Raw genomic sequence first — 27831 nt, 5'->3', positions numbered from 1 at the left:
TTAGAGCTATGGCTGACTCAAGGCCATTCCAGCAGGTGCAAGTGGAGGAGTGGGGAATCAAACCCAGTTCTCCCAGATAAGAGTCTGCACACTTAACCACTACACCAAATAGCTAGGGGCCACGGGGGTAGGGGGCCATGGGGGCCCTTTAATTCATGCAAGAGGCTGGTGGCTGCTTCTGCCACCCCTCCGGTGTGATTTGGACCCCACCAATCAGCTAATTTGTGGACCCTTTGAATGGCATGGGAGGGGCACGGGCTGCTTCTGGGTACCCCTCCCATGTGATTAAAATCATGCAGGAGGGAGATGGGTAGTCTGGGGGTGAGGGGCTGTCCAAAACTGTCAGGGGGCCAGGCCTCGTGGGCTCCTGGTTAGCTACGGGCCTACGTATGGGGCTCTTTTGCACATATTGTGTGTCTCTTGAAGCCCCCACCACCCCATTGACTGGCTCGAAGAAAGTATTTGTCTCTTTAAATCACTCCTCTAAGGCAAGCAAATCACTTCTCCAAGCCAAGCCAGCTAGCGGCTTGAAGAGTGCATTTAAAGTTAAAGTTGCTTTCTTTCTACCTGTCTCTCTTCTTGCTTCCCCATCTTCCTTCCTTTGCAACTCTCAAACATCTTACATTTATGCCGTGTGGCTCTTATGTTAAGCAAGTTTGGCCACACCTGGTCTAGGTGGTGGTTGGAGAGCCAGTTTGGTGTAGTGGTGAAGTGTGCGGACTCTTATCTGGGAGAACCGGGTTTGATTCCCCACTCCTCCACTTCCACCTGCTAGCATGGTCTTCGGTCAGCCATAGTTCTGGCAGAGGTTGTCCTTGAAAGGGCAGCTGCTGTGAGAGCTCTCTCAGCCCCACCCACCTCACAGGGTGTCTGTTGTGGGGAGGGGAGGTAAAGGAAATTGTGAGCCGATCTGAGACTCTTGAATGGAGGGCAGAATATAAATCCAATGTCTTCATCTACCTCACAGGGTGTCTGTTGTGGGGGGGTGGGTGGGAAGGTAAAGGAGATTGTGAGCCCCTCTGAGAGTTTTCGGAGTGGAGGGTGGGATATAAATCCAATATCTTCATCTACCTCACAGGGTGTCTGTTGTGAGGGGGGAGGAAGGTAAAGGAGATTGTGAGCCGCTCTGAGACTCTTCGAAGTGGAGGGTGGGATATAAATCCAATATCTTCATCTACCTCACAGGGTGTCTGTTGTGAGGGGGGAGGAAGATAAAGGAGATTGTGAGCCGCTCTGAGACTCTTCGGAGTGGAGGGCGGGATATAAATCCAATATCTTCATCTACCTCACAGGGTGTCTGTTGTGGGGGAGGAAGGTAAAGGAGATTGTGAGCCACTCGAAGACTCTTCGGAGTGGAGGGCGGGATATAAATCCAATATCTTCATCTACCTCACAGGGTGTCTGTTGTGGGGGAGGAAGGGAAAGGAGATTGTGAGCCGCTCTGATACTCTTCGGAGTGGAGGACGGGATATAAATCCACTATCTTCTTCTTCTGAGCATATAACTAAGGAATTAATAAGGAACTGGAAATCAGGAACAGAAGTCAATGTCCTTTGAACCTGGGACCTTTTGCATACCAAGCAGATGCTCCACCACTGAGTTGTGGCCTTCCCAATAAATTTGGGACCGAGGACCTCCCAGGGTAGTTATTTATACACTCCCCTTCCAAAGCTAGTGGTAAACCTGCAAAATGGGAAGAAAACGAGCAGCATTTGTCCCACCTGGTTCATTAGGAAAAACAACTGCCCAGTCCTACCCAGATATTCCCGTTGAAAAGGGCAAAAATGTCTTTATGGAGGGAAATAAAACCCTTTCTTTAAAAAAGCTGTAAGGACACTGTTGGCAGTTGCTAGTGAGAATCATGAGCTACCTCTGCCTTCTAGGTGGGAACGCTCATTTTATGAGCAGAACCGTTTTGAAATGCCCGACGCCTTTACAACGAGGTGTTCCCCAGGCCATAAAATGCCTGAAAACGCCCTCCCTTTTCTTAAAACATATTTTTCAGCTGGATTCTAGGGGCCTTTAGTGGCCAGGGTGAAAAGGAAGTGGGGAGAAAACGATCCCCGTTGAAAGGGCAACAACAGCCAAATAACCTCACTGCATAATAATGTAGAGAAAGGGGAGGCTTCCCTCTCACCTATGTGTTAAGTAGGGAGGAGAGGGTGGGAAAGGAAGCGGTGGGTTATCAGGCCTGGGCCCAGCGGTGGGACCGAGCGCCCTCAGGGAAGAAAAGGAGCCACTGTGAAATCAGAGGGCTGTAAAGGCCCAGCTGAGTGGCGTTTTGGGGAAATGAGGGCTCTGTTTTGCCAAAACCCAGCGAGGAACGTGGGAGTGTGAAATCAGGTCTCTGGATACATGTGAGATAAGGTCAGGAGGCGTGTGTGTGAAGCCCAGTGAAATCAAAAGCGCCTAGGGACGGCCTGTTGTGTTGAAACATATGAAACAGCCTCATACAAAGTCAGGCCTCTGCTTCTTGAGGTGTGTCCGGTCCTCTCTGAGCAAAAAGTTTTTTCTTGGCCAGCAGCACCCTGTAATATCAGAACAGCCCTGCTGGATCAGACCAGTGAGGGTCCATCTAGTCCAGCCTCCTGCCTCACACAGTGGCCAGCCAGTTCCTCTGGAGGGCCGACAACAGGGCAGAGAGGCTGAGGCCTTCATAAGAACATCAGGGGATCCATTAGTTTGGAGGTCCCCCCCCCCCTCCGCTTCAGGGTTACCAGAAAGCGGGAGAGAGGTATGCTGAACATGAGTCAACAGTGTGATGCGGTGGCTAAAAAGGCAAATGCAATTTTGGGCTGTATCAACAGAAGTCTAGTGTCCAGATCATGTGATGTGATGGTATCACTTTGCTCTGGTAAGGCCTCGCCTGGAGTATTGTGTTCAGTTTTGGGCACCACATTTTAAGAAGGATATAGACAAGCTGGAACGAGTTCAGAGGAGGGCAACGAAGATGGTGAGGAGTCTGGAGACCAAGTCCTATGAGGAAAGGTTGAAGGAGCTGGGCATGTTTAGCCTGGAGAGGAGGCGGCTGAGAGGTGATATGATCACCATCTTCAAGTACTTGAAGGGCTGTCCTATAGAGGATGGTGTGGAATGGTTTTCTGCGGCCCTGGAAGGTAGGACCAGAACCAGTGGGTTGAAATTAAATCAAAAGAGTTTCCGGCTCAACATTAGGAAGAACTTCCTGACCGTTCGAGCAGTTCCTCAGTGGAACAGGCTTCCTCCTTGGTGCCTCCATTATTTCCAAAGGAAGGAAGCCATTTAAATGGAATGTGATGACCAGAACTCCCTTTGGAGTTCTATCGTGCTTGTCTAAACTTTGTTCCTGACTCCACCCCCAAAGTCCCCAGATATTTCCTGAATCAGAACTGGCAACCCTACTTGCTGCAAACCCCTTCCTGGAGTCTGGAGCTACAACTAGCACAGAACTATTACTTTTGGACCACAATTGTGCCTCTTTCACTTACTGTTAAGAGGCTGGCCGGGCTGAACTATGATCTCTGCAGGATGGAAAGCCCTAGTTGCTGCAGGCAAGTGAGGCCTTCTCCTTTGACCGTCAGCCGGATGGCCAAATCGTGAGGCGGTCCCTGGTTCTGACAACCCCTCATTATCTTCATTTCCTTTGCTCTCTCTTATCCCAAGGGGTCCCTATGGCAGGATTAACGTGTCACCGTACATCACTCTCAGACAGGGACCTTTCTCCCAGCCCGCCTCCATCTTATATGGACAGCTCTGTGAGTGAAGTTATACTTGAGAGGCCATCTTGGTTTTCTTCTCAGCAGCTAGGGTTGCTGGCCTCCAGGTGGTTGCCAAAGAATGCTGTAACCTCAGAACTGCAAGCAATCTCCTTTCCCTTCGTCTACCCAGAACAGACACCCTGTGAGATAGGTGGGGCTGAGAGAGGTCTTTCTAGAACTGCCTTTGAGAAAACAGCTCTGAGAGAATTTGTGGCTGACCCAAGGTCATACAGCTGGCTGCATGTGGAGGAGGGGGAGGAATCAAACCCGGCTCTCCCAGGTAAGAGTCAGTGCATTTAACCACTACACCAAAAAGCAGAAATGGAATTAAATACAACTATACACACCACTCTAGCCACAACAGTTCACTGTTCACATACCAGACACTAATTAACCACCATGTGGAGGCATCATGCCATTTTGGTGTGGAGAGCCAGTTTGGTGTAGTGGTTAAGTGTGTGGACTCTTATCTGGGAGAACCGGGTTTGATTCCCCACTCCTCCACTTGCACCTGCTGGAATGGCCTTGGGTCAGCCATAGCTCTGGCAGAGGTTGTCCTTGAAAGGGCAGCTGCTGTGAGAGCCCTCTCCAGCCGCACTCACCTCACAGGGTGTCTGTTGTGGGGGAGGAAGGTAAAGGAGATTGTGAGCCCCCCTAAGACTCTTCGAAGTGGAGGGCAGGATATTAATCCAATATCTTCATCTACCTCACAGGGTGTCTGTTGTGGGGGAGGAAGGTAAAGGAGATTGTGAGCCGCTCTGAGACTCTTCGGAGTGGAGGGCGGGATATAAATCCAATATCTTCTTCATCTTCTTCTTAAAGATGTTCTAAAAGAAATTCCTGAAGACAGATTGGGGAGGGCCATATCTCAGGGGTGGAGCATCTGTTGGCCATGCAGGAGGTCCCAGAATCTCCAGTTAAAAGGACCAGGCAGGAGGTGGTGCTAAATGTTTCAGTGGCTCAGTGGCAGAGCATCTGCTTGACATGCGGGAGGTCCCAGGTTCAATCCCCAGCATCTCCAGTTAAAAGGACCAGGCAGGAGGTGGTGTGAAAGATTTCAGTGGCTCACTGGCAGAGCCTCTGCTTGGCATACAGAAGGTCCCAGGTTCAATGCCCGGCATCTCCAGTTAAAAGGACCAGGCAGGAGGTGATGGGAAAGACCTCAGCCTGAGACCCTGGAAAGCCGCTGCCAGTCTGTGTAGACAAGACAGATCTTGATGGGCCAACGATGCGATTCAGTAGAAGGCTGCTTCATATGCTTGGAAGTTTTCACCTCCTGGGTGCTGTTATGAAACAATTGTGACAGAAGGTGGCGCCGCAGAGCTGCATTGAAATGCTCGGTCCTAGAAAAGCGGGCAGTCCGGTCTCATCTGGTGTGGGGTGGGCCGGAGAACACTATATCAAGGCCTGCTGTCCTGAATTTATTTTTGCCAATCCCCAGGTCAGATTACAGAACTGAGGAACCACAGTTATACAATGATTAAGTAAAAAACCGACGACGACGACAAGTAAAAAACGACTCACTGAATGCTGAACTTGTTTTTTTAATTATGATTTTATTGTGATTTTAATTTAAACTGTTGTACTCTGCTCTGAGCACCCCAAAAGGGGGGAGGGATGGAATAGAAATAAACTAATAATAATAATAATAACAACAACAACAACAACAACAACAACAACATAACCATGTAGCGCTATAACAAGGTGTATAACAATTTAGGCTTATATATAGGGTTGCCAAGTCCAATTTAAGAAACATCTGGGGACTTTGGGGGTGGAGCCAGGAGACATTAGGGGTGGAGCTGAGATCAAGGGTGTGACACGCATCATTGAACTCCAAAGGGAGTTCTGGCCATCACATTTAAAGGGACGGCACACCTTTTCAATGTCTTCCTTCCATAGGAAATCATGGATAGGGGCACCTTCTTTTGGGGCTCATAGAATTGGACCCCCTGGTCCAATCTTTTTGAAACTTGGAGGGTATTTTGGGGAGAGGCACTAGATGCAATACTGAAAATTTGGTGCCTCTACCTCAAAAAACAGCCCCCCCTAGAGCCCCAGATACCCACGGATCAATTCTCCATTATTTTCTATGGGAATAAATCTCCCTAAGGAATAAAAGAGTTCCCAGCAGGCATTTTCCTTCCCTCCCCCCGCTTTCTGAGGACCCTGAAGCAGGGGGGAGGCTCTCCAAACCGGGGGGATCCCCTGCCCCCACCTGGGGATTGGCAACCCTACTTATATAACACACATCTCAGTTCAGAAGGAAAAAAATCCCGTTTGCTGTAAGCCTGCCGTTTGTCATTTGCTGAGCACGCTTTCCTCTTGCGGTGCCGTTCCAGCATACGGTCCAAATAAAGGTAACTGGCAAAAAAAATCCTTCATCGATGAAATTATGTTGTAATTCCAAAGAAGAAAAAAGCAGGATCGGTGTCAGTTTATCCGACCTTCATCAGCCAGAAATTAAGAGTTCAACATCTCGTGCCTTCTTGCGGTTAAAAGATCCGATAATAAAGTACATAACGATTCCTAATGCCTAACCCCGCCTAAATACAGCAAAAAACTTCCATGGCAAAACCCATCCTCACCCCAAATTCTTAGACAGAGTTACGCATTAATGGAAGCACCAGTCCTATCCTGCTCTGGGACGAACGTCCCAGCTGTAAAGCAAATGGGATTTTTTTCCCTTCTGAACGTGTTATGAACTGATATGTGCGTTATATAAACATAAATGGTTACACACCTTGTTATAATCCCCAGGTGGGGAAAGGGGACCCCCCCGATTTGGAGGCCCCCTGCTTCAGGATCATCAGAAATCAGAGGGAGGGAATGTCTGTTGGGCACTCCGTTATACCCTATGAAGACCAGTTCCCATAAGGAATAATGGAGAACTGATCTGTGGGTATCTGGGGCTCTGGAGGGACTGTCTCTTGAGGGAGAGGCACCAAATTTGCAGCATAGCATCTGGTGCCTCTCCTCAAAACATGCCCCCCCCCAATTTCACCATGCCTCTAGGGGCCCCAGGCTGGCCTATGGACCCCCATGCCTCTAGGGGCCTATGGGCCTCCATATCTCTAGGGGCCCCAGGCTGGCCTATGGACTCCATGCCTCTAGGGACCTATGGGTCTCCATATCTCTAGGGGCCCCAGGCTGGCCTATGGGCCTCCATGCCTCTAGGGGCCTATGGGCCTCCATATCTCTAGGGGCCCCAGGCTGGCCTATGGACCCCATGCCTCTAGGGACCTATGGGTCTCCATATCTCTAGGGGCCCCAGGCTGGCCTATGGGCCTCCATGCCTCTAGGGGCCTATGGGTCTCCATATCTCTAGGGGCCCCAGGCTGGCCTATGGACCCCATGCCTCTAGAGGCCGGTGCGGCTACCGCTGGTGTTATTGCCAAGCTTGCGCTCTCTGCCTCTCCCCCAGCTTAGTAAAAGGGGCTTTGAAGAATGTGCCTGCAGGCTACAGCGGGGGCTGTGAGCAGTGGGGCAGGCCCTCAAGACTCTGAGATAATTCGCGAAGGGGTCCCCAAGAGGCCTCCGCAGAGTTTAATCCGGCACTGCTTGGAACAGGACGTGTCTTTCTGTGCAGAGAGAGCAGCGCAGGATTGCAGCCTCGCCGTCCCTTTGGTCTGATCCAGTGAAGCAGCAGTTTTCCGAAGGCCGCCTGATAAGCAAATTCCTGAGGTGGACTTTGAACCGGCAGCCTCCCAAGCCCTCCCTGATCGCACTGCTTGCCTCTGCCTTCCAACGGGGCAAAGTCCCTTTTGCTCTTTAAACGCAGTTCTCCTCTGGAGAGAAGAATGGAGATCAGCAGCTGTGTTGTGGAAGAAAGGGTGCATTCACGCTACTCTAAAGAATGTGTTTTGCAACTGGATTTTTACCGGGTAAGAATAGCAAAAATCCAGTTGCAAAACACATTATTTAGTAGAGTTGCCAATTCTCATGTGGGGGGGGGCAGGGGATACCCCGTTTGGAGGCCCTTCCTCAGTTTCAGGGTCATCAGAAAGGGGGGGGGAGAGGGAAATGTCTGCTAGGCACTCCATTATTCCCTATGGAGACCGATTCCCATAGAGCAGGGGTGGCCAATAGTAGCTCTCCAGATGTTTTTTGGCCATGCTGGCTGGGGCTGATGGGTAAGCTTCCCAACCCTCCCGCCTTGACGGGGGACCCCAGGATTTCCACCCTCTTCCCCCGCTCCCCCCAAAAAATGGAAGCGGGGGGAGGGGGGAAACGGCGCCGGGGAGCATGGCGAGCTGTGAATCCAGGCCCTTCTAGGACCTGGACTCGTGGCTCGCCACGCCCCCGGCCCGCCTCCAGCCCCCCCCTCTGATTCCACCCCAGAGGCAGAGCGGGCGAGGCCGCCGCGCCGCTGCTGCCCCACCCCCCCGCAGCTGCTCCTCCGAGATGGGCTCAACCTAAGCCCATCTCGGAGGAGCAGCCACGGTGAGCGGAGAAGAGGCGGCAGCTGCGCAGCGGCGTCGCCCGCTCCAAGACGGGGTGGCTCGCCACGCTCCCCGACGCCGTTTCCCCCCCTCCCCCCTAGCTCTACCCCAGTGTCTCCTGGCTCCACCCCCAAAGTCTCCTGGCTCCACCCCCAAAGTCCCCAGATATTTCTGGGATTGGACTTGGCAACCCTACTGAGGGGCGTTGTAGGCAAAAAACATCTGGAGAGCTACCGTTGGCCACCCCTGCCATAGAGTATAATGGAGAATTGATCTGTGGGTATCTGGGGCTCTGACAGGGCTGTTTTTGAGGAAGAGGCACCAAATTTGCAGCATCGCATCCAATGCCTCTATGCAAAACACCCTCCAAGTTTCAAAAAGATTGGACCAGGGGGTCCAACTCTATGGCCCCCCCCCCCCAAAAAAGGTGCCCCTATCTTTTATTATTTCTAATGGAGGGAAGGAATTTAAAAGGTGTGCAGTCCCTTGAAATGTGATAGCCAGAACTCTCTTTGGAGTTCAGTTACGCTTGTCACACCCTTGGTCCTGGCTCCACCCCCAAAGTCTCCAGACTCCACCCCCAAAAGTCTCCAGACTCCACCCCCAAAGTCCCCAGATATTTCTTGTATTGGACCTGGCGACCCTGTTATTTAGTGTCGTGTGAATGCACCCAAAGAGACAGATTCCAGACTCCGTCCCTCACTGCCCTCCATTCACGTTGATGAAGGGATTCTTCTTTTTTAAAAATCCCGCCCTTTTGCTCAGGGCAAATTTTCCTCCCCCATTTTATCCTCACAACAGGTTAAGTCTGAGAAAGAGCTTGAGCTGTCGGGAGGGCCACAGGAACAAATAGTTTTAAAGGGGGATTAGATCAAGTCATGGAGAGGAGGTCTTTCAGTGGCTACTGGCCCCGGGGACTGTGGGTACGGCCACAAAATGGCTGCCCCAGGAGGTGGAGCCAGCCAGCCGCAGAATGTTTGACGCACCTTACCTTCAGTCGCACCGAGAAGTGCCCTGCACTGTGGAGTCAGCTGCTGGGACTGCAACGCTTTCGCAAAATCGTTTGCATGTTAGATATATTAGCCACGTGGCGCAGTGTTAAAGCTGTAGTACTGCGGTCCTAAGCTCTGCTCATGGCCTGAGTTCGATCTCCGGCGGAAGCTGGGTTTTCAGGTAGCCGGCTTGAGGTTGACTCAGCCTTCCATCTTTTTGAGGTCGGTAAAATGAGTACCCAGCTTGCTGGGGGTGAAGTGTAGATGACTGGGGGAGGAGGCAATGGCAAACCACCCCGTAAAAAGTCTGCCGTGGAAACGTTGGGAAAGCAACGTCACCCCAGAGTTGGAAACGACTGGTGCTTGCACAGGGGACCTTTCCTTTCCCTGACACAGGGGACCTTTCCTTTCCCCTGACACAGGGGACCTTTCCTTTCCCTCCCTTTCCATTGTTTCACACAGGGCTTTTTGTAGAAAAAGCCAGCAGGAACTCATTTGCATACTAGGCCACACCCCTGACATCACCATTGCTTCACATAGGGCTTTTTTTTTGTCGAAATTTTTTAAAATTCTCCCCTTGCTGGAGTTGCCATAAGTCTTGGATGGCAGACCACCAAGGAAGGCTCTGCAGAGGAAGGAGAAGAAGAAGATATTGGATTTATATCCGCCCTCCACTCCGAAGAGTCTCAGAGTGGCTCACAATCTCCTTTCCCTTCCTCCCCCACAACAGACACCCTGTGAGGTGGGTGGGGCTGGAGAGGGCTCTCACAGCAGCTGCCCTTTCAAGGACAAACCTCTGCCAGAGCTCTGGCTGACCCAAGGCCATGCTAGCAGGTGTAAGTGGAGGAGTGGGGAATCAAACCTCGGTTCTCCCAGATAAGGGTCCGCACACTTAACCACTACACCAAAATTCTGCTGCTCACTACTCTTGAAAGACCCTTGCTGAGGTCACCATGAGTGGAGACCGCTAAGGAAAGCTCTGAAGAAAAAAGGCAAGGCAAACCAAACCACCTGTGCGTCTCGCTTGCCTTGAGAACCCCTCCTTGCTGATGTTGCCGTATGTCTTGGGTGGGAGACCACCAAGGAAGGCTCTGCAGAAGAAAAGCAAGGACAACCCCTCCCCCCCTTTGCCTCTCACTTGCCTTGAAAGCCCCTTGCTGGGGTCACCAGATGTCTGTGGTCAATTCACAGCGCTTACATACCTACTAGGTGATGGGAAAGACCCCTACCTGAGACCCTATCAGCCAGTGCACAAGACTAACCTTGATAGGCTGAGGGTCTGATTCAGTATGAGGCAATTTCATATACTGTACATGTCCAAGTGCTTGCAATTCTTAAAAAGGATAAATTGGCACTTTTGAGGACGGCCAGATGTACAAACCTACTTCCCGCTATTGCACACTGATTAGCTGACCGACCTCAGAGACTTAAGTTTTAGCGACATTTAGGGTTGCCAATCCCCAGGTGGGGGGCAGGGGATCCCCGGTTTGGAGACCCTCCCCCGCTTCAGGGTCCTCAGAAAGCGGGGGGAGGGGATGGAAATGTCTGCTGGGAACTCTACTATTCCCTATGGAGATTTATTCCCATAGAAAATCATGGAGAATTGATCCGCGGGTATCTGGGGCTCTGGGGGGGGGGGGCTGCTTTTTGGGGTAGATGCACCACATTTTCATTATAGCATCTAGTGTCTCTCCCCAAAATACCCCCCAAGTTTCCAAACGATTGGACCAGGGGGTCCAATTCTATGAACCCCAAAAGAAGGTGCCCCTATCCTTCATTATTTCCTACGGAAGGAAGGAATTGAAAAGGTGTGCTGTCCCTTTAAATGTGAGGGCCAGAACTCCCTTTAGAGTTCAATTATGCTTGTCACAGCCTTGATCTTGGCTCCACCCCTAATGTCTCCTGGCTCCACCCCCAAAATCCCCAGATATTTCTTGAATTGGACTTGGCAACCCTAGCACCATTCAATTTGCATTATTTAATAGCAGGGGTGGCTCAACTGTGGCTCGGGAGCCACGTGGCTCTTTCATACATATTGTGTGGCTCTCAAAGCCCCCCCCCCATTGGATGGCTTGGAGAACGTGTTTAATGTTAAAGTGGCTTTCTTTCCATGTCTCTCTCCCCCATTTTCCTTCCTGCTCTCATACATCTGACATACATGTCTTGCAGCTCTCAAACATCTGGCTTTCATTGTCTTGCATCTCTCAAACATATGACATTCATTTTATGTGGCTCTCACATTAAGCAAGTTCGGCCACCCGTCTAATAACCTGTCTCTGCATTTGTTTTTGCTGTTGTTTCGTGACATGTCCCTCCCATTAGGCACCCTTAGGAGGTACCCCTTTCCGAACCTCACCACCCAGATTATTTCTGGCACTGGACCTGAGGATTTTCCAAGCGGCAGCATCTTCAGGGTAACCTCTTCTGACGCTGGCCTGTTCTTTCACGTTGAATGATTTGCCCTGCGTTCAGTGCAGGATTTCAGCTGTTCCTCTGGGGCAGGGCCCGGCCTCTCACACCTGTCTCAAATTCACCTCCTTCTAGTCCGGCCTCCCTCCTCAACTTAAAAAGCAGAGTTCACCTTTAGCTCTGTTGCGACAGGTCTCCAAAGAGAGTCAAGGGGGGATCCGCAGAGGAACAGCCCCGCCGAATGTATTTCTGCTCCTCTCTTGTGGGGAAGAACTCCCCGGCTGGGCCCGTCAGCCAAACAAATTAGGTTCCGTGCCGCGCGTTCCAAATTCTGCAACTGCGCCACCCTGGGGCACGTCTTCTGTTGATCCCATCAGCCTCCCTAGATGCTTGCGGCTTAACCTCCAGAACTTTGGCAGCCAAGACTGAACCAACTGCTCTTCCGGGGAAGCCTAACCGCACCGCCGGGGAACAAGAACCCTGAATCCTGCTACAAGGGCTGGAGATGGGCACTGGAAGCCATCAATCTAGGGAGGAAAAGCAATATTAACCAATCCCAAGGAAGGGCAGGTGGCAGGGAATGGGTGTTGGAACATATGAAGCTGCCTTCTACTGAATCAGACCCTCTTTGGTCCATGTAAGTCAGTATTGTCTACTCAGACTGGCAGCGGCTCTCCAGGGTCTCAAGCTGAGGTTTTTCAGGCCTACTTGCCTGGACCCTTTTGAGTTGGGGATGCCGGGGATTGAACCTGGGACCTTCCGCTTACTGAGCAGATGCTCTACCACAGAGCCACCATCTCTCCCCAAAACATATGAATATATGAAGCTGCCTTATACTGAATCAGACCCTCTTTCGTCCATCAAAGTCAGTCTTGTCTTCTCAGACTGGCAGTGGCTCTCCAGGGTCTCAAGCTGAGGTTTTTCACGCCTATTTGCCTGGACCCTTTTGAGTTGGAGATGCCGGGGATTGAACCTGGGACCTTCTGCTTCCCAAGCAGATGCTCTACCACTGAGCCACAGCCCCATTCATGGCTCTCCAGGGTCTCAAGCTGAGGTTTTTCACGCCTATTTGCATGGACCCTTTTGAGTTGGAGATGCCAGGGATTGAACCTGGGACCTTCTGCTTCCCAAGCAGATGCTCTACCACTGAGCCACCATCCCTCCCCTAAAGAGGTGTTCTAAGCCTCCTGTTAATTGGACAACAAGGAAAACTGGGCTGCCCCAGCTGTGACCTGGAAACAGATCAGGGAAATTGCTATGAATCTTTTCGGGTGTTGAATGTACCACTGATTTGAATGCAAGAAATGCCAGTCGCCATGCCCACAGCTAATGCCATACCTCCAAGAACAGGTTTTTAGCAAACTGCCATTCTAGCCCCAGGCTGGGCTAGCAGATGGGTATAGATCAAGACGGGTCTGTTTCCAGCAGCGGAAAAGAGCAAGAGTCCGGGAGCATCTTATAGACTAATAAAACCTGTGGGAGGGGAAGCAGCTTTTGTATTCAAGTATTCGAAAAAGTGAACAGTGAAGGCATACAAACTCGTGCCGTGCCAGAAATTCTATTAGTCTTTAGGGTGATAGCAGATAGATGCAGGTGAGTCACCACGTTGGTCTGAAGCAACAGAAGAAAACTTGCCAACTTGAAGGCAACTTTAGAGAGCCAGTTTGGTTAAGTGCACAGACTCTTATCTGGGAGAACCAGGTTTGATTCCCCGCTCCTCCCCTTGCACCTGCTAGCATGGCCTTGGGTCAGCCATAGTGGTTAAGTGAGCGGACTCTTATCTGGGAGAACCGGGTTTGATTCCCCACTCCTCCACTTGTAGCTGCTGGAAAGGCCTTGGGTCAGCCATAGTGGTTAAGTGTGTGGACTCTTATCTGGGAGAACCGGGTTTAATTCCCCTCTCCTTCACTTGCAGCTGCTGGAATGGCCTTGGGTCAGCCATAGTGAAGTGAGCACTCTTACCTGGGAGAACCGGGTTTAATTCTCCTCTCCTCCACTTGCACCTGCTGGAATGGCCTTGGGTCAACCAGAGCTCTCGCGAAGCTTATCCTTGAAAAGGGCAACTTCTGGGAGAGCTCCCATCAGTCCCACCCACCTCACAGGTTTGCTTGTTGTGGGGGAGGAAGGGAAAGGAGATTGCGAGCCGCTCTGAGACTTTGAATGGAGGGCGGGGTATATAAATCCAATACCATCATCAACTTAAGACCAACGAAGTTTTCTTCTGGGTATAAACTTTCACCTGCAGCGGGGCTGAGCGGCATCCATTTCTCAATGACATCTCAGCTAAGAAGGAAAAACCCCATTAAAATGTTCCATCCTGATTTTATGACAGGCCACATCACTCTTGGGTCATGAAGTCATCACTGCAAACACACACTCCCCCCCCCCCCCCCCGGTGTCTATGTAGGACCACTGAAGTTTCATCTACAGCTTTTCCAGCAGCGTAAATACGATGCACTGCAGCAGAGGTGGCCAATGGTAGCTCTCCAGATGTTTTTTGCCTACAACTCCCATCAGCCAGCATGGCTAATGGCTGGGGGCTGATGGGAGTTGTAGGCAAAAAAAAAACATCTGCAGAGCTACTGTTGGTCATCCCTGCACTACAGGCTTGGCTTTTAAGAGCAAAAGCTGAGGAGGTTAAAACGCTCGGGGCTCTTTAGCTTGGAGAAACGTCGACTGCGGGGGTGACATGAGAGGTTTGCAAGATTATGCATGGGATGGAGAAAGGAGAGGAAGAAGTCCTCTTCTCCCTTTCTCACAATACAAGAACTCGTGGGCATTCGATGAAATTGCTGAGCAGTCGGGTTAGAACGGATAAAAGGAGGTACTTCTTCAACCAAAGGGTGATTAACATGTGGAATTCACTGCCACAGGAGGTGGCGGCTACAAGCATAGACAGCTTCAAGAGGGGGTTAGATAAAAATATGGAGCAGAGGTCCATCAGTGGCTATTAGCCACAGTGTGTATATAATTTTTTTGGCCACTGTGTGACACATAGTGTTAGACTGGATGGGCCATTGGCCTGATCCAACATGCCTTCTCTTATGTTCTTATGTGACACAGAGTGTTGGACTGGATGGGCCATTGGCCTGATCCAACAAGGCTTCTCTTATGTTCTTCTGTGACACAGAGTGTTGGACTGGATGGGCCACTGTCCTGATCCAACATGGCTTCTCTTATGTTCTTCTGTGACACAGTGTTGGACTGGATGGGCCACTGGCCTGATCCAACGTGATTTCTCTTATGTTCTTATGTGACACAGAGTGTTGGACTGGATGGGCCACTGGCCTGATCCAACATGGCTTCTCTTAAGTTCTTATGTGACACAGAGTGTTGGACTGGATGGGCCATTGGCCTGATCCAACATGGCTTCTCTTATGTTCTTAAGGCAGTGCCTAGGAAGGGGAAGGAGAACCTCTGACGTACTTATTGAAGTAAACAGGAGGGCCAAGTTTACGGGACTTCTTTTGTTGTTATTGTTGGTACTGGCAACATGACAGCACGATCTGTAAAGCTGCCTGGAGGACAAAGTGGAAAGACGGGATACAGAAGTTGTAGGGTCAGTTTTCATGAGAAAAATCCAAACCAAGTATATGTCAGGTGATTTTCAGTGATTTCGGCACAACTTCCTGACAGATGGTTTCCGCCCATTCTGTCCCTGGAACCCAAAGGAAACTGAACCAGGCGTGACTCACGCCAAAATCTGTAATGAGTCACCACAATTATGAGATAGTCTCTAATGGAAGAACAAGATTCGAATCCACCAGCATTGTACGTTATTTCTGTTATAGTCCACCTTTCTCACTGGGACTCGAGGCGGGTTAGAGTAGTAGCCGATGCGATTGACAAGTTTTCCCGGGCACATGCTTTAAAGATTCTAAGCTAGGGGTTCTGAACCCATTTGTCATGAGGGATGACTGACATAAATGAGACTTGGTTGGACCGGGCATGTGTGTCATGAAATGCAATGCCAGGTAGCAGAGATACAAGCTTTATAAAGGACAGAAACACAATTAAGATTTTTTTTTAAAAAAAAAACTTAAATAAAACATGATTAAAACATTAGCGCTTGTTGGTCTTAAAAGTGCTTTTCTTTGTATCTCTCCTGTGCAACCCAGGAAACTGGGCAAAGGAAGTTCTGGCTCTTTTCTTCCTTCCCCAGGGGACCAGGAGGGGGAGAAGCCTCAGCCAATAGAAGGAAGAGGCTTGGCTCAGTAGCTCTGTGTGATTGAGAGGGCCTGGCAAAGCAAGCTATCCCTCCGCCCCTAAGGGAGGAGTCTCAGCAAATGGAGAAAATAAGAGGCTTTGCTCTGTAGCTCCTGTGCGATTGAGCAAGTCTGGCAAAGCAAGAGGGAGAAGGAAACAAACGACAGCTTGGGGGTCTGATAGGAGCCCTCCGGGGGCCTGATTCAGCCCCCAGGCCACATATTTGACACCCCTGTTCTAAGCCTTCCTATATTTGACAAAGGATGCTTTGAGACTTGAAAGCTTCTTCCCTTGTTTTGTAGGATGCTACTGGACTCCGGTCTTGGCTTTTCTAACCGCAAGACCTGAAACCGTCACCGATGGGAAGCAGCTAATGCCAGTCAATTCAACCTGCGGCCTTCAGAGCCCCCCGAGAGGTCGCTCATGCAATCCGGGCGAGGATCCCCAAGGCAGTAAGTGACAAGGGCAAAAACACCATGGAACAGCTTTATTCAATCTGTATTTGGTTCCGATCCTGGCAAGATGAACAGGCAAAGCGTGAAAACGTCATGAAATAGTTAAGAGATTTTTATTCTAATAGCTTTTTAATTACAGTGCTCGTCTTGTCGAAATGAAAACTGAAAACAAGTATACAAAACAGTCGATTACTAACTGTGTTTTGAAAGCAAATAAGGTTTTTTTCTTCTTCTCCACGACACTAAACAAAACCCAGTTCTGATAGTTCCTCGAGTTAAAGTTTAAACAGCCCCAGCGTCTTCAGTGTTTTTATCAAAATACAAAAAAAAAAAACAGAAAAAAAAAAGTTAAGAGGTCTTTTTTTTCTTGATGGCAAATCTGAACCTTGCAGTATGAGGGATGCGAAGGGGTTTTCACACATATACAGATGGGAAGATGGTTCCAAAAATGGCATCGGATACTTCTATTATGGAATGAAACTCCACGCTCTCATGCTTTATTTTATTTCCCCCTAGATGCTACATTAGATGATCAGAATGGCATTACTTACTTAAGTACAGTACTTGCTGATGGCAGAGCCTAGAACTGCTAATGGGCTGCTGTGCTCTGTGGAAAGAGTCTGCCTTCTCTGGAGGAGTTTTAGAAATGGAAAGTCCAAAACCCGTGGGGGGGGGGGGGGAGAGGGAAAACCCAAAGCCGAACAGATGAAGACGGCACCCTGAAAGGATGCAAGAAGACTGTTCTTGCCTGGCTCTACAGAGAGCTAGAGGGCTGTGGTGTGTGAGAGCCAATTTCTTAGGTCTAGCTCTAACTGAAGGGGGAGGGGGGTGTCTCACGTTCACGTAACGCTCGCCCACGAAAAAGTCACCAAGCACAGAAAGATCCAGAACGTTCCTCATGCTGTGACCCTTTTAAGATGTTAAGCTGCTGGCAATCAAAGTTGTGGCAGAACAATGGACAGATTTTGTTCCAAGCGTCTTCGCTTTTGTCAAATCGTCTGACATCTCCCAGCTTTAAAAACGAAACAAAAAACCCCCCCACAAAACCAGAAAAGAAAAAAAGCAGCTGCCAAACGGAGCCTCTCCACAGACTCACCAGCCACGAGGGATCGAAATTCAGCTCTAGCGCGTTCAACTGGCAACCCTTTCCTCTCAATCCACTTGAAATCCCTTTCCCAGTACTAAAACAGCGAGTTGATTTTCTTTACAATAAAAAAAGCTGAGTAATATTGCATAGGAGTACCAGAAACTGTCTCACTGGAAACGAGAACTATTTACATTAAATAAGAACCCTAACTGTTTTCAGGCTCGGATTTGCCACACGGACAGCGTGGTGGAGGACGTCCGGCGGACAAAGAGAAATGAAAACAGCTTCCGGCACTCAATACCACAAAGTAGCATGGTTTGCCACGTTAGAGTAAAGCGAAGGGGGTGGAGGGAGGAGGAGGAGGAGGAGAAGGAAACAAGGGAGGGAGGGAGGAAGGAAGAAAGAGGGGAGAGAGGAAGAATGTTTAGGGCTTCATTTCTGGTTTCGGAGCTGATTGGACAACCAGTCCAGTCCTTCATAGAGACCGTCCCCGCTGGTGGCACAGGTTGCCTGGATGTACCAGTTCCTGTGGCGGAGAGAATGCAGTCCGAGTTTGTCTGTGATTTCTGCTGCATTCATCGCATTCGGCAGATCCTGAAACAGAAGCAACACTTTAGAAAAAAACGTCTTTCCCTCCCCCCACCCAGGAGAATCACGGGGCTCATCGTCGGTCAGAATAACTGCACCGACGAACAGCTTCAACAAACTAGCCAAGGTGGAATTACCTCCACCTTCAGGGCGGGCAAAACCCAGATTCTTTCCTGGCCTCAAGATACAGCCCCCCAGAGACCCATGTGGAGACTTCAAAAGAACTGGGCAACTATGAACTCCACTCAACCCAGATCTCGTCAAAATTTATTATAATGCAATATATATTGTAATAACATTATCATTTGTTATTAAAAGTTAATACACATATATAACATTTTCTCCACCCCACCCGGCAGTGCCAACCCCCTTAGCAAACAACTCCCTATTACTATTTTATTTAATTTGTTATAAGGTAATACACTCTTATCTATTAAAGAATCTCTCTTCATTAAAAAAAACACTAAAAAGAAATACCAAAGGCTATAATTGTAGTCCATCTTCATGATAGTCCTTCTTAGTCGTTCACAAAGAAACGAAAAAGTTATAATCCAATAATCCCATTTTTTAAAACTGTAATCCATATATAGTTTCTTTAAAAATTAACCACTGTCAAAGATCACCAGATAGCCTTTAACGTTCCATTGTTTTTCAATATACTTTTGAAGCTTTTTCCATTCCTTTTTAAACTTCTCTAGAAGTTTAAAACCCAGATCTTGTCTAAATGCAGTGAGGTCCCTCTGCTCCCGGCCAAACCCTTCCTAGTTTCAGGAATTCATAGGACGCATCACAACAGAAATCACAATATATCCATCAGAAAAATGCCAGTGCAACAGCCACCAAAATCTGTGGCATGTCAACCATTAACTCCTCCCGCTTTCTCCCCTTCCCAATCTAGCTGTTGCTTGACTTCCTCAATTTAAGCGTGCTGCCTCCCCAGTGCCTTCGACGCCAAGACACACAAGTGCAGACTCAAAGACTGCCACGACAGCGACTCCTCCCCAACCCAGGAAGCACAAAGTTGCGTGCACGGATACTCAAAGAGGCTACAGAAGACAGAAACTACCTCATGAGAGGATCCCCTGCTCTGATCCAACAGATACGAGGATCTACACAGCATGCCACTCGAGCCATTAAAATCAGCTACGCTAGTCTAGATGTCTTAGGCACTTAACATTTAGCAAGTTTTCAGGATGAGCGTGGGCAAGGTGAGCGGAACCCTTTCCTACTCAGTGCTGGCTGTATTTTGGAAAGAAAGCTTTGTGACAGTCACGCACAGGAGGGCACGGAGAGAGGCTCTGGTCTCGCATTTGCGGCTGGCCAAGGACTCTCTAGGGGACACACGGCTGCTCTGCAACACTCACCTGTTTGTTAGCAAACACTAAAAGGACGGCATCTCTGAGCTCATCTTCTGCCAACATTCTCATAAGTTCTTCTCGAGCCTCATTGACTCGTTCTCTGTCATTGCTGTCGACCACAAAGATCAAACCTACGAGGGAAGCAAGAATCCGTTAACTTAGAGCATGCCAACAGTTCTAGTCCAACAGTTCAAAGCAGAAACCTTGAGTGCTTTTAGTCCACGTGCCAAGCTTTTCCCTGCAACCTGATGTGGTCAATTCTGACTTGTTTTTTCTTAATACAGATCTGGGGTTGGGACGGCAGGGTGAGGCTTCAGCATGGACATATGAAGCTGCCTTCTACTGGATCAGACCCTGGGTCCATCAAAGTCAGTCTTGTCTTCTCAGACTGGCAGCGGCTCTCCAGGGTCTCAAGCGGAGGTTTTCCACACCTATTTGCCTGGACCCTTTTTTGGAGATGCCAGGGATTGAACCTGGGACCTTCTGCTTCCCAAGCAGATGCTCTACCACTGAGCCACAGTCCCATTCATGGCTCTCCAGGGTCTCCAGCTGAGGTTTTTCACACCTATTTGCCTGGACCCTTTTTTGGAGATGCCAGGGATTAAACCTGGGACCTTCTGCTTCCCAAGCAGATGCTCTACCACTGAGCCACAGTCCCATTCATGGCTCTCCAGGGTCTCAAGCGGAAGTTTTTCACACCTATTTGCCTGGACCCTTTTTTGGGGATGCCTGGGATTGAACGTCGGACTTTCTGCTTCCCAAGCAGATGCTCTACCACTGAGCCACAGTCCCATTCATGGCTCTCCAGGGTCTCAAGCGGAGGTTTTTCACACCTATTTGCCTGGACCCTTTTGAGTTGGAGATGCCTGGGATTGAACCTGGGACTTTCTGCTTCCCAAGCAGATGCTCTACCACTGAGCCACCATCCCTCCCTAGCCTGGCCCCTGCACAGGAAGAGTGCACGGAGACAAACCAGCATGACATAGTGGCTAAAGTGTCGGACTAAGATCTGGGAGACCCAGGTTCGGATCCCCACTGGTGCCATGGAAGCTCCCTGGGTGACCTTGGGCCAGTCACACACTCTCAGCCTAGCCGACCTCACAGGGTTGTTGTGAGGATAAAATGGAGGAGAGGAGAATGATGGCAGCTGCTTTGGGCCCCTGCTGGGGAGAAAGGAGGGGTACAAAGGAAGCAAATAAATGTATTTTCAATGTCGGTTAATAATAGAGACTCTATTCCTGGTCAAATACTTTGTTCAGTTTCTCAGAGTAACTGGCACGATAACGACTTACAGAGACTCGACTCAAGGAGCGTCGCTTTTCTTAATGGAGGACATTTGGGGGATTGATGCATGTTCTAAAGGTTTTTAATTGGAATTCAAAAGCTGTCTTGAGCCATGGCGAACAGCAGGGTGTAAATATTTTCATAAATACACAAAACGAAAAATTAAACCAAAGATGGTATGCGTTACAGACAGCCAGTCTGGGTCGCGTTGGCTGCAGTTTCGGACCAGAAGCAGGGGGAAAACCAATCCCTCGAGCCCCAATGAGATGAAAACGGAAGAGTCGGTTTTTATACCCTCCTTTTCTCTGCCCCCGAGAAGCCTCAAAGCAGCTTACAATCGCCTTCCCTTCCTCTCCCCACGCCGCCGGGCTCCTTGCGAGGCAGGCAGGAGGGGGCTGAGAGAGTTCTGAGGTCACCCAACTGACTTCGCGTGGAGGACCGGGGAACCAAGCACTGCTCTCCGGATTAGAGGCCGCTGCTTTGAATCACCACACCATCCTGGCTCTACAGAAATAAATAAATCATCCCCACGGCTCTACCCGCTGACCTGGGCCAGTAACTCCATCTTACTGAAACCTAAGCCAGAGGGTTGTTGTGATAACACTGGGGGGGGGGGGAGTGCCCAATTGCTCTGAGCTGCTTAGAGGAAGGGTGGAAGGGGGAAAAAAATGTCTCTCGGCTTGACTTCGCGAACAAAGATTTAAGAAAGGTGCAGTAGTCCACGTCTGCTGCAGGCTCGCTGGTGGCTGACAAGACCAATGCGGGACAGGCAGGTCCGGCCACAGTGGCTGCAGGGAAAAGTCTGATTTGGGGTTGGTGCTGTAGCAGTGCGATTCTTCCTCAATCTCCTTTTGTCCTCGAGACCAGCTATGCGTGCATTCTCAAAGGAAGAGACAGCTTGGTGGATGGTGTGCCTCCATGCTTTGCGATCTGAGGCTAGGTCAGACCACTGGTGATGGTTGATGCGACAGGTACCAAGGGATTTCTTCAGGGAGTCCTTGTACCTCTACTTTGGTGGCCCTCTTTTTCGATGGCCGGTGGAAAGTTCGCCATACAGGGCAACCTTGGGAAGGCAGTGGTTTTCCATCCTGGAAACATGCCCTGCCCAGCGCAGCTGCGTCTTCAACAGCAGTGCCTCGATGCTTGTAACCTCCGCCCGCTTGAGGACTTCAGTGTTGGGAAAAAATGTACTAAAGCAGTAAAAATAATGAGCAATCTTCTGGACTGAGTCTGAAACGCAACCGCGTACCAAGACACCTTTGAGGGAAGTTAAGGAAGTAGAGGACACCTGAAAATCCGGGCAGGAAAGAACAAGTATAAACTCTTTTTTTAAAAAAGAAAAAGGATTTAGAATGTGGGCAGAAACTAAGACGGCTGCAACGTGTTTTGAAACACGCAGTGGCGACTGCCAAGTGTCCTGGGGAGGCTGTCTCAACTCTCCCATAGACAAAACCAGTGCTCCTGCAGAAGTTCTCTTCAGCAATCTCTCGATACGGCAAAACTACGGCTGTGTTGGAAAAACCACCTACAGGACTCGTTTCCTGGGGGAGCTTCGATACCAACAGGGAATAAGGAAAATCACTACTCGGGTAATTTATCAAGCTTGACTTGGGGAAGTGGAGTGGATATGAGGCACATCTGTATGACATGGGAGAGCGCCTGAAAAGCTTCCCCTCAGCCTGCTATTCCCAATACCTGAACTTCATTCATGTATGAGTCCTGCAATCAGGTTGAAAGTTTCCACGTATCCAGGCTACCAAAGAAGAAGAAGACGACTGCAGATTTATACCCCGCCCTTCTCTCTGAATCGGAGACTCAGATCGGTTTACAATCTCCTATATCTTCTCCCACAACAGACACCCTGTGAGGTGGGTGGGGCTGAGAGAGCTCTGACAGAAGCTGCCCTTTCAAGGACAACTCCTGCGATAGCTCTGGCTGACCCAAGGCCATTCCAGCAACTGCAAGCGGAGGAGTGGGGAATCAAAACCTGGTTCTCCCAGATAAGAGTCCGCACACTTAACGACTACACCAAACTGGCTCTAAGGAACCTGCAAATTAAACCACTGCTTGGTATTTAAAACAAGCAGACTTATGAATGGAGTCTGTCACCGTACTAGACAGAGGGTGTTGCGGTGAGATTTGAATTGGAGAGATACTGGCTCCTACTTCCGTCTTGGTCCCATTATGCTTTGTAACTCCCTTACTACACACAGAATATTCCATGAAAATGTGTAGCCACGAAGAATGCAAAGGAGAAGGAGACAAAGGTTTGGATTTATATCCCGCCCTTCACTCGGAGTCTCAGAGCGGCTTACAATCTCCTTCCAATACCTGGAGAGCCAGTTTGGTGTAGTGGTTAAGCGTGCAGACTCTTATCTGGGAGAACCGGGTTTGATTCCCCACTCCTCCACTTGCACCTGCTGGAATGGCCTTGGGTCAGCCATAGCCCTGGCAGAGGTTGTCCTTGAAAGGGCAGCTGCTGGGAGAGCCCTCTCCAGCCCCACCTACCTCACAGGGTGTCTGTTGTGGGGGAGGAAGGTAAAGGAGATTGTGAGCCGCTCTGAGACTCTCCGGAGTGGAGGGCGGGATATAAATCCAATATCTTCTTCATCTTCTTCTTCTTCCCTTCCTCTCCCCACAATGGACACCCTGTGAAGTAAGTGGGGCTGAGAGAACTGCTCTTGAGAAAACTGCCCAAGAGAACAGCTCTGTGAGATCTGGGACTGATCCAAGGTCACTCAGCGGCTGCCATGCGGAGAAGGGAATCAAGCTCAGTTCTCCAGATTAGAGTTGACTGACAACCGTAAACAAAGAGGAGCGCGGAATTGGCTTTTGGGCAGAAAGAAGCCAGTTCACTTGGTTCTTTTGGAGATGCTGTAATTCCAGGTCTCGATTCAGATGAATTTTCACACGAATAAGGCAAAGCAGCCTGAAGACGGATTTCTAAAGGACCGAGACAGAACAGCTGACAAGGACTCCCTGTCTGACTGCATCAATGATGCAACAGATCCCCGCGCACAAAGCAAACTGTGAAAAGACGACATATGCTGATCTGTCAGCACATCTGTTAAGTCAGCCCTGAGGGCTGGAAGAGACGCACACCAGAGCGACGGGCGCTTTCATGCATGCAGCAACGTCTTCAGCAGGCGAAACACAAGCCAACACAGGAGAGGCAGACATCGAAAACAGCTGGAGAAAAAGTTTAGTCAGCCAACATCTCCAGTGATCCTGGGCTGAAAGTTCTCAGAAGTTTTCCGCAGATATTTGCCGGGAAAACATTTAAAGGTACAGTCCTAAAATTGATCTTGAGTTTGAGGCAGCAAATTCTATAGTTTTATAAAGCTCCACGAGGCACAAAATGAAGAGATCCACTATTTCAATATGTTACCGAAACCATGCATGAAATACTAAGTTCTGGTTTTGTCTAGGGGTTAGTACTTTTCATTGGTCAATTTATGGTGAAGTCCATCAAACACATTATATTCTGTCCTTCCTCAAAGAAGCAAAGAAGAAGAAGATGATGATGATATTGGATTTATATCCCGCCCTCCACTCCAAAGAGTCTCAGAGCGGCTCACAATCTCCTTTCCCTTCCTCCCCCACAACAGACACCCTGTGAGGTGGGTGGGGCTGGAGAGGGCTCTCCCAGCAGCTGCCCTTTCAAGGACAACCTCTGCCAGAGCTATGGCTGACCCAAGGCCATTCCAGCAGGTGCAAGTGGAGGAGTGGGGAACCAAACCCGGTTCTCCCAGATAAGGGTCCACACACTTCACCTCTACACCAAACTAGGTCTCTTGAAGACACACAAGAGTCTCTCTTCCCCTTTTATCCTCACACCCACCTGGTAAATAATTAGGAAAAAAAATCTGTAAGCAGCTGTGAGAATAAAATCCAGACCCAGAATGAAAAACCACGTAATACCTTTTTATAATGGCCAATCACAAAGACCACATATTGTGCGAGCTTCTGAGTTTGTGAGAAACTCTCGCCAAGGCAGACGTTGCAAAAATAAAAACTGGAGGCAGAAAAAGGCAGACGCTACCGCCAGTTCCAGTGATGACGACATAGTAACTTGTTTAACGGCTAGAGGTGCGAGAGCCCAGCACTTCTGAGTGCCATCTGGATTCAGCTGGATTGCATTTGGTGAACTGAGATGTGCCCCCGTTGCTTCCTGCTTCATACCAGAATCTAACACTTCCAGAAGTTAAACAAGTTGGCATGCATGTCGAACACCATCAGAGCTGGCGCCCGAGTCGGCTTTTCCCCTCCTCCAGTTTTTATTTCTGCAGAACCTGCCCGGTGCGTACAAACTTGCGAGCTTGCAGAATATTTGGTGTAATATAGATTGGCCCCGACGAGAGAAGACCTAGCACATGGTCGCCCCGTGAGCTACACCGCAGAGTACGGATATGAACCCCAGCCTGATGTGCCATACTAATCGCTACACCGCACTGGCTCCAAACGCATGAGTACATAACGCTTGATTTATTCTGCAAGCTCGGCAGGGTACGTTCACTGATTTCAACACCGTGCCTCAAATCATTTTGACAGGAAGTACTTTGGATGGCAGAACGCCATCCAACAACCCACAGATTAACAATCCCTTAATTTACTTGGTCATTTTAATCTGTGAAGAGAAGGGAGCAGCTCTCCTTCACTGACAAGGTCGGGTGGGGAGAGAACTGAGAATAAAATGGTCGATACTGTAATGCTCCTGTACGCATCCACGGTGTAGCTGCATTTGGAACGATGTGTACAAGTTCCGGTCACCATATCTCAAAAAGGACACTGCAGAACCAGAAAAGGTACGGGGGAGGCCAACAAAGATGGTTAAGTCTGGCACGTTCCCGTTTAGGAAAGAGACAGCTAAGGGGGAGGGCGGGGCATGATAAAGGTTTATAAAATTATGCATAGGATGGAGAGATCTGACAAAGAGAAATGTTTCTCCCTCTCTCAAAATACTAGAATTCGAAGTCATCCAAGGAAGCTGATGAGCACTAGGTTCAGGGTGGACAAATGGAAACACAGCCGTACACAGAGAGTGTTAAAATGTGGAATCTGCTGCCAGAGGAGGTAGCGGTGGCCACAAGAATGGACAGTTTTAAAAGAGGTCTGAATAGTTTCAGGAAGGACTTTTTTTTGTAGCAGAAACTCCTTTGCGTATTAGGCCACACCCCCATGATGTAGCCAATCCTTCAAGAGTTTACAGGGCTCTTCTTACAGGGCTTACTGTAAGCTTTTGGAGGATTGGCTACATTGGGGGTGTAGCCTAATAAAGGAGTTCCTGCTACAAAAAAAAAGCCCTGGGTTCATGGAAGATAAGTCTATCGATGCCTACTAGCCAACGTGACTGAGGGGAACCTTCGCATTCAGCAACACTAAATACAGAGAAAGTGGGCAGTGAATCAGCATGCAAAATCATGGAAATGTCCCTAGCGACTAGGCCCTGGCTTGCGATTCTTTTAATCTGCTAAGGGACATTTCCATGATTTTGCGTGCTGATTCACTGCCCATTTTCTCTGTATTTAGGACCGCTCGCCCTTCCATCCTACTGTCTGATGAAGTGTCCTTTGTGCACATGAACGCTTACATTCTGAATCAAGCTTTGCTGGTCTTGAAGGTGTTACTTGACTCCTGCTTTGTTCTACTGCTTCACCAACCCGGCTGCCCACCTGGATCTATTCAGCAGCACTAATCCTCTGAATCCCAGAGGAGGGAGGCAACATCGGGGAAGGCCCTAGCCTGTCTGCACTGTTGCTGGCTGTCCAGAGGAGCTGGTTGGCCGCTATGTAAAACAGGACGCTGGATTAGATGGACCACCGGTCTGATCCAGCACAGCGCTTCTGATGTTCTTACCAGGGGAAGGCCTCAGCCTCTCTACCTTATTGTTGGTTGTCCAGAGGGACTGGTCGGCCGCTGCGTCAGACAGAAGCCTGGACTTAATAAACCACTGCTCTGATCCACTGCTCTCACGTTCTTAAAAGTGATTTTCAACGTTCTCTAGGAGAGCTGTCCGATCTGGCTTCCATCCACCCTTCCCAGATCATCCACCACTAGTCCAAGCAGACTGAATGGCACTTGAAACGCCTTGTGTCCCCTTAGCTGAGACTGACAGAACAAACCTTCCAGTTGTTGAGTGTGGTGGGTGGGACTGGCCAGCACTGAGAGAAAAAACAGGAATGGCCTTTCCGTTGGAGGTGCGGCAGTCAGCTGACCAGCTGGCTAATTTATTTTGCACTGACATGCTAGCTAGGAGTCATGGCTGGTCTGAGGTTAAAGCTGAGATGTTTATCTTGACCACTGTTTTCTACTGGGACATGTGCCAAGCTTTTGTTTCTACTGGGGCCCATGCCAAGCTTTTTCTGTGGCTTCCAAAATGAAACCAGGTATCTGACAAATTCATGTTTGGCACATTTTAAAAAAGCAAAGGAATCCCACATGATGGTGTTAAGAATTTGTAAATGGGGGAGGAGAAAATATATAAATGTTAATATATTTAGAGGACGTAAACAGTTCTGGCTCCACAGAGGAAAACAAGAGGGAAAACGTTCAAAGTGACTGAAGCGACTGAATCGTTAAGACACCTCTGTTCTGAAAGCTGATTCCTGATTTGGAAACCAGCTCCAAGAAGCATCTAACGCAGGGGTGCCAAACTTATTTGTTATGAGGGCCGGATCTGACATAAATGAGACCTCGTTGGGCCGGGCCATGTTGGGCCAAGCCACGTGTGCACCTATTTAAGATTAGGCAGCAGAGATATGAACTTCATGGAGGACGCAGACAAACACAATTAAAGATTTTTTTAACCTTTAAAACATGCTTAAAATATTAGCACTTGTTGGTCTTAAAGGTGCTTTATTTGTATTTCTTCCATGGGATCCAGGGAACTGGGCAAAGGAAGCTCTGGCTCTTTCCCTCCCTCTCCAGCGGACCAGGAGGGGGAGGAACCTGAGCCAACAGAAGGAAGACAGGTTTGGCTAGGTAGCTCTGCTGTGCAGTTGAGAGAGCCTGGCAAAGCAAGCTCTCTCTCTCTCTCTCTCTCCCTTTCCTCCCCAAGGAAGGAGCCTCAGCCAATGGAGAAAATAGAGGCTTTGCTCTGCAGCTCCTGTGCGATTGAGCAAGCCTGGCAAAGCAAGCTGTTATGTAGAAAGAAGCAAGAGAGAGGGAGAAGGAAGCAGCTGACAGCCAGTTGCTCCTCCTGATAGGGCCCCTCTGAGTGCCTGATTTGACACCCCTAATCTAACACTTAATAACATAGTTCTGGTTATATATC

This window comes from Heteronotia binoei, chromosome 10, assembly GCF_032191835.1.
Source record: "Heteronotia binoei isolate CCM8104 ecotype False Entrance Well chromosome 10, APGP_CSIRO_Hbin_v1, whole genome shotgun sequence".
In the NCBI taxonomy this organism is placed as follows: domain Eukaryota; kingdom Metazoa; phylum Chordata; class Lepidosauria; order Squamata; family Gekkonidae; genus Heteronotia; species Heteronotia binoei.
This window is presented reverse-complemented; position numbering follows the sequence as displayed.